The following is a 5,810-nucleotide window of genomic DNA, read 5'->3' on the forward strand; positions in this document are numbered from 1 at the left end:
TTATGATTTAATAAAAATAAATAAATAAATGGACAACACATCTCAGTAGACACCTTACCAAAAAAGATGAGAGATGCCAAATGAGGATATGAAAAGATGCTCAACATTATAAACCTTTAGTGAACTGCAAATCAAAACAATGAGATAGCGCAGTGGTTATGGCACCAGCCACATATACCAAGGCTGGCGGGTTTGAACCCGGCCCAGGCCAGCTAAACAACAAAGACAACTGCAACACAAAATAGCCGGGCGTTATGGCAGGCGCTTGTAGTCCCAGCTACTTGGGAGGCTGAGGCAAGAGACTTGCTTAAGCTCAAGAGTTTGAGGTTGCTGTGAGCTGTGATGTCACAGCACTCTATCGAGGGTGATATAGTGAGACTCTGTCTCAAAAAAAACTTGCCCATGAATATTTATAAAGCAGCTCTATTCATAATTACCCCAAACTGGAAGCAACTAAGATGTCCTTCCCTAGATGAATGGATAAACAAACTGGGGCCCATCCACACATGGAACATTATTCAGCAATAAAAAGAAACGAGTTATCCAGCCATGAAAAGACATGGAGGGACTTTAAGCACACATTGCTGAACAAAAGAAGGCAATCTGAAAAGGCCACTCCATGTATAAATCCAACTATGACCTTCTGGAAAGGCAAGACTATGGAGACAGTAAAAAGATCCGTGGTTGTCAGGGGTGGGGAGGGATGACGAGGTGGAACCCAGAGGATTCTCAGGGCAGCAGAACTATTCTGCATGCCACTGCAATTGTGGATACGTGTTGTTGTACATTTGTTAAAACCCGTAAGACTGTACAACGTGAAAAGCAAACCCCAATACAAACTATGGACTTGATGTGACTTAGTGAATATCATCAACATCAGTTCATCAGCTCTAACAAATGTGCCGCACTAATGCGAGATGTTAGTAATAAGGGACAGACACCGTGTGCCTGGGTTGGGCAGCTACCTATCACTCTGTACTATCTGCTTGATTTTCCTGTAAATCTAAACTGTGCTTAAAAATTTTTTTAAAAAGTTGAGGAGCATCTGGGCTTTCCTATTTTAGGTATATATGTGAGGAGGATACATGAGCATGTAGATGAGAATATACGAAGTATATACACAGATACAAAGGTGGAAATAATGAGCTAAGCACCCTAAGAGCACAGGAAGAAGGAAGTAATAGGGAACAGATATGAAGAAAATAAAAAACATTCAATGACGAGAATCAAAAAACTCAGAGGTTGTTTATTTTAAAACGTGAGTGAAACTGGAAAAAATGCTAGGGAAACTGATCAAGATGAGGAAAAATTACAAACAGATATCATAGGAATTGGGGTGGAGGGAATACCACTATAGATTTAAAGTCATTGAAATGATTAGAACAGGACAGATACCTAGGGTTGTAGGGCAATCGCTTCCCAAGGGTACTCTGCCCAATAAACTGTGTACCCTGGCCCGCAGTTTCACCACCAAAAGGAGGGTCTTTCTCTAATTTATATGACACCATATGAGCTCATGGACCCAAGTAAAAGGATGTTGTGGAACACTTTATGCTGCAAATGTAAAAATTTTAGATAACCTGTAATCCTAGCACTTTGGGAGGCTGAGGCAGTGGATTGCTTGAGACCAGCTTGAGCAAGAGAGAGACCCCATCACTACTAAAAATAGAAAAATTAGCCAGGCGTTGTGGTGGGCGCCTGTAGTCCCAGCTACTCAGGTGGCTGAGACAAGAGGAATCCTTGAGCCCAAGAGTTTGAGGTTGCTGTGAGCCACGGCACTTTTCCCAGGGCAACAGAGTGAGACTCTGTCTCAAAAACAAACAAAAATTTAGATAACTTGGACAAATCATGAGACAGGAAAAACTGACTAAAAAAGAAATAAAAAATCTGAATAATCTTGTAACCACTAAAGAAATATAACTGAATAATCTTGTAACCACTAAAGAAATATAACTAATCAAGGCCAGCAGTTTGCTGAAGCTGTCGGTTTCAAGCAGGAGTCTAAAGAATTATCTTTCTATGGTCTGTTGGCCATTTCAGAACTTTGGAAATGTAAGGGTCAATTCATTAGAAAGAAACAGTATGAGTCATTGGTGATAGATGTAGGCTAGTGTGATTTGTAGTCTTAATACTGTCGGGTTCCAAAATACCCATAAAATATTATTATATTTATCTCACAAGGATATTTAAGTTATTTGTTAGAATTATAATGCTGTTAAATCTTAATTACAGCTCCCCAAAATGACTGTGGGTTTTTACCCAAAATAAAAAGATAATTCTACAGTAAAAGAAAAAAGAAAGAAAGAAAGAAAGAAAAATAACTAGTCAGAATTTCAAGCCTGGATGGCTTTACTGGTAAATTTCCACTAAACATCCCAAGAAAAAAAACTTTATAAACTCTTCCAGAGAATAGAATAGAAAAATAGAAAACATTCTCTAACATACTTTATGAGACCAAGGTTATTCTTGAAGGGGTATGAGACAGGAAAGCTATAGTCCAATCTCACCTGTGATCATAGATGTGAAAATTCTAAAGAAAATTCCAGGAGGGAAGGGGCAGAAGCCAGAAATACATAAAAAGGATAAAACATTATGACTAAATTAAATCCTGGAGAGCAAAATTGATTTAACTTTGGACAATCAATCTAATCCACTACATTAAAAATATTAAGGGAGGGAACCATATATGATCATTTCAATAGGTGTTGGTGTAGGTGAAGTATTTGATATAAATGAAACATTCATTCATGATTAACAAGAAGGAACAACCCTTAAGCAAACTACAACTGTTTCCAATAGTGTCCTAAAATGGAAGTACTTTGCATTAAATCAAACAAAAAAATCAAACACCAGGCCTCTGTGGGATCTTTACTGAGCCACAGGGAAAACCTAAGTGAAAAGAGGGAGACAGCATGATCAATAGATCAAAGTCTCGATATTGAAGATACCAAATACTTCTAGCAGTAGGCAAAATGGTGCACCCCACCAAAGATACCCACATTCTAATTCCCAGAACATGTGAGTACATTAGCTGACTTTTTTTTTTTTTTGTGGTTTTTGGCCAGGGCTGGGTTTGAACCCACCACCTCTGGCATATGGGACCAGAGCCCTAGCCCTTTGAGCCACAGGCGCTGCCCTGACTTTTGTTTTTTAAGAAGGGTCTCACTCCGTTGCTGAGGCTGGAGGGCAGTGGTGTCATCCTAGCTCACTACAGACTCAACCTCCTGGGCTCAAGTGATCACCCTCTCTTAGCCTCTCAAAGTGCTGGGACTATAGATGTGCACCAGGTCAAGTCTGGCTTTAATAGGGAGATTATCCTTAATGACCTGGGTAGCACAAAGAATCTCTATGGTCCATAAGAGTGTGAGACTGGCTAGAAGAGGGAAAACAAGAGAGATGGCAGTGTGTGAAGCACTCAGCTGGATGTTGCTGGGTTTGAAGATGGAGGAAAGGACCAGGAACTAAGGATGAAGGCAGCCTCTAGAACAGGGGTTCTCAACCTTCCTAATGCCGCAAGCCTTTAATGCAGTTCCTGTGGGTCGTGACCCACAGGTTGAGAACCGCTGCTCTAAAACCTTCTAGAAGCTGGAAAAGGTAAAGAGAAAAATTCTCCCTTAAATCCTCCAGAAGGAGCACAGACCTGCCAACATCTTGGTTTGAACCTAGTGAGACCCATTTCAGCCTTCTGACTTCCAGAATCCTAAATTAATAAATTTATGTGTTGCAAGGCCAGGCAGGATGGCTCACACCTGTAATCCTAGCACTTTGGGAGGCCGAGGCAGAACTGCTTGAGTCCAGGAGTTCAAGACCAGCCTGAGTAAGAGTGAGTCCCCCTCCATTTCTACAAAAAATAGAAAAATGAGCCAGTTGTAGTGGTTCATCCCTGTAGTCCCAGCTACTTGGGAGGCTGAGACAGGACGATCCCTTGAGCCCAGGAGTCTGAGGCTGCAGAGAGCTTATGATGACATCACAGCAATCTAGCCCAGGCAACAGAGCAAGATCCTGTTTCCAGAAATAAAATAAAATAAAATTTATGTGGAAGCTCAAAGAGCCAGAATAACAGAATAACTTATCCTTGAAGAAGGATAAGACCACGTGACTTATCTGACTAAGCATCAAATCCTGCTCAACTGATAGTGATTTAGACACAACGGAACACACGCAGTATGGTTCCTTTGAAATGAAATTCCAAAACAGGCTTAAACTAAGCTATGTCCTTTAAGGATGCTAATACAGTATAAGAGTCAAACTCTAAAGAAAAGCTAGATAAAAATTAAATCAGAATGAGGCTACCTGGTCCCTGAAAGAGGCATGGTAGCCTTCAGATGCTGGTCGAACTCATCATTTCTTGACTGGACAGTGATGGCTCAAGTGTTTGCCTCATAGTTTTGTTAAAAAGCACATTTATTTTTTTGTGTGTGTTTTACAGGAGGACACTATACCCACCAAATTCAATGTTCTAAAAATCAAACAGGCAGGACAAGGTGAGGCATACCTGTAGTTCCGGCTACTTGGGAGGCTGAGGGAGAAGGATCCCTTGAGACCAGGAGCTCCAGGCTGCAGTGAGCTATGATGGCTCCCATAAATAGCGGCTGCACTCCAAGGTGGGCAACATAGGAGGACTGTGTCTTTAAAAAGGAAAAAGATCAGATGACTCCAATGTCATTTAACAACTCTAGGCAATCAAAAAGATGGAGAGCTCCTCAGTGCATTCTTCTAAGCAGCCTTCACTTCAATACCAAAGCCAGTTAAAGAGGATAAGGGGAAAAAGGAAACTACAGACAAACCTAATTATGAATAAAGAAGCAAAACTTCTAAACAAAATATTAGCAACCAGAATGGAACAGCAAGTCAATATTATAATATACTGTGACCAAGCAGAATTTATTCTGAAAAAGACAAATGGATTCAACAATGACAACTCAATCCGTATATCCCAACCCATCATCAAACTGAACTACATCAATGCATGCAAAAAGAACAAAATGAGAATGATTAAAATACGGCAGACATTCGTAACAGATATGCATGAAGGAATAGAAGGAAACCATCACAGATGATCTCCACTTACCAACAAGCACTGGTTGTTACTAACAAGTGCCACGCTGGGGGGTTCCAGCAAACAAGCAGGGAAGGGAGGTGGGGCGACCCACCTTCTCACCCAGGGGAGTGGGCAGGAAGGGCGCTGCGAGATGTGGCCACCAGGGGGTGCTTGTGGGTCAGAAATCGCCTCTTGGGGACCCAGCAGTGGCCAGGACAGAGAGAAGTGGATGAGACAGGCCTGAGGAGGAAGAGGCTCCAGCATTCCTTAGCACAGGAGGCCCCCAGACAACTGCTACCTTTCCCAGGGGGTCCTCATTGCAGTCTTAGAGTAACAGGTTTAGAAATAGTTTGTAACTGTCACAGAAAGATCACAGGTTTGAAATACCCTCCCATCACTAGGACTGGGGGTTGATTCCCTAAGCCCCACTGGCCAGCCTGGCCCAGGTACAAATGCCACATCAAGGACAGCCAGGGCCTGCCTGAGTTCAGCAGCCCTCACGGTACACACAGAGAAACTGAGGCCCAGAGACAGGCCAGAGAAGGCCTTGGTGCATCAGGACCTGAGAGGTCTTCCTATTCCACAGAGTCCCCTCCAGCTGCCCTCTGGGGTGGGGTTTGGGGGCCCTTGTGTGGGGACACCCGGCAAGTGCCCCTCACTCACTTCCTTCCAGCTCCCTAACAACAGATAGACAACTGGGTCTGTGCCTGTCTGGCTCACCTGGGAGCCTCAAACTCAACCAGACCGCCCCCCACAAAGGAAATGCCCA

General features: G+C 42.7%; 1 non-coding gene across 1 annotated transcript; it reads left to right on the forward strand.

The window, feature by feature from the left end:
* The first annotated feature begins 1,949 nt into the window (after positions 1 to 1,949).
* Positions 1,950 to 2,083, forward strand: LOC128582876 (small nucleolar RNA SNORA2/SNORA34 family). Its single transcript, XR_008379298.1, has one exon. It is a non-coding gene; the product is annotated as a small nucleolar RNA SNORA2/SNORA34 family (small nucleolar RNA).
* The last annotated feature ends 3,727 nt before the right edge of the window (positions 2,084 to 5,810 follow it).

This window comes from Nycticebus coucang, chromosome 3 (assembly GCF_027406575.1).
Source record: "Nycticebus coucang isolate mNycCou1 chromosome 3, mNycCou1.pri, whole genome shotgun sequence".
Lineage (NCBI taxonomy): Eukaryota > Metazoa > Chordata > Mammalia > Primates > Lorisidae > Nycticebus > Nycticebus coucang.